The following is a 1,210-nucleotide window of genomic DNA, read 5'->3' on the forward strand; positions in this document are numbered from 1 at the left end:
GTATTCTCTTGAAGGTGATTTTCTAACAGTCTTGTTACAGAATTATGACTGGGAAATTATGAAATATCAACCCGATCACACATAAATGCGTATAAATAGTACGAGTGTGCAATGTCGTGGAATGTATACGCCAAAACTCATTTTGGCGTGCATATGATACGCTGTTTTTCGCGTGCATATGATACGCACTTTATGGCGTATATATGACACGCGCCCACGACATTGCACACTCGTACTATTTATACGCATTTTTGTGAGAATACCCTGGAAATATGGACCAAACCAACCCCCCCACCACCCCGTCCAGATTTATTTTATTTCTGCTTCAGTTGTTGCATTTTGCGGATGACTATGAGTATTCAGTCTTATGTCAACCAGGGTGAGAACAGACTGAGTCAGAGATTGTTTGGGAAGGGCTCTTTAGATATGAGCAGCATGCACCAGATTAAAGAAGCACCCAGTAGTGCAAGTTGCATTCCCAAAAAAACACAGTCACAATGGATTTTCCCAGCAGCCCGGTAATCTGATAATATCTTTAGTCAGACCAACACGACTGATAAAAAGTCTTGGCTACATTACACAGCACTGGTCTAGATCTGGAAAAGCAGAAAAGGACAGCACAGAGCTTTGAACTAGACCACAGAAAGACCACTATAGAGATAATGGATCACATGGAAATGAGTCTGAACTGTTTCCTTATGATTTAGTATGTGACAACATTTGAAGAACAAAAGTGGGTTGTTTCACCTCAAAGAGTGTTACATGTTTTCATCAAGTGTGAACCAATCAACACGAAAGTGTTGGAAGGTTGCAGGCAAAAGGCCTTACAAGGATTGTTTAATCCATTTGACGTTGTTGCACAATGGTGTCATCGACCCTTCCCTCCTTAGGAGTCTGTCGAATAATATTTATAATTCTCTGGAGTCTCATATGATTACAGTGTACCAAGTTCACACCAATATTTCTACATGACAGTAGTGTAAAATCGCTGCTTTTTAGAAAGAAAAACATGATAAATCAATAAATAGCGTTATTACAGACTTTATGTGTGATTCTTAAGGGTGTATTTTCGTTTTAATGACCCTGGTAGTGCATAGTGAATTCAAATGAATATTAACTTTCTCACACCCTTACAAATGTATCTTTTTATTTTCTCTCGATGTGATCACTGTTCTTGCAGGATCCTGATTTCAAACATCTTGGACTCCGA

This window comes from Pseudorasbora parva, chromosome 1, assembly GCF_024679245.1.
Source record: "Pseudorasbora parva isolate DD20220531a chromosome 1, ASM2467924v1, whole genome shotgun sequence".
NCBI classification, from domain to species: Eukaryota; Metazoa; Chordata; class Actinopteri; order Cypriniformes; family Gobionidae; genus Pseudorasbora; species Pseudorasbora parva.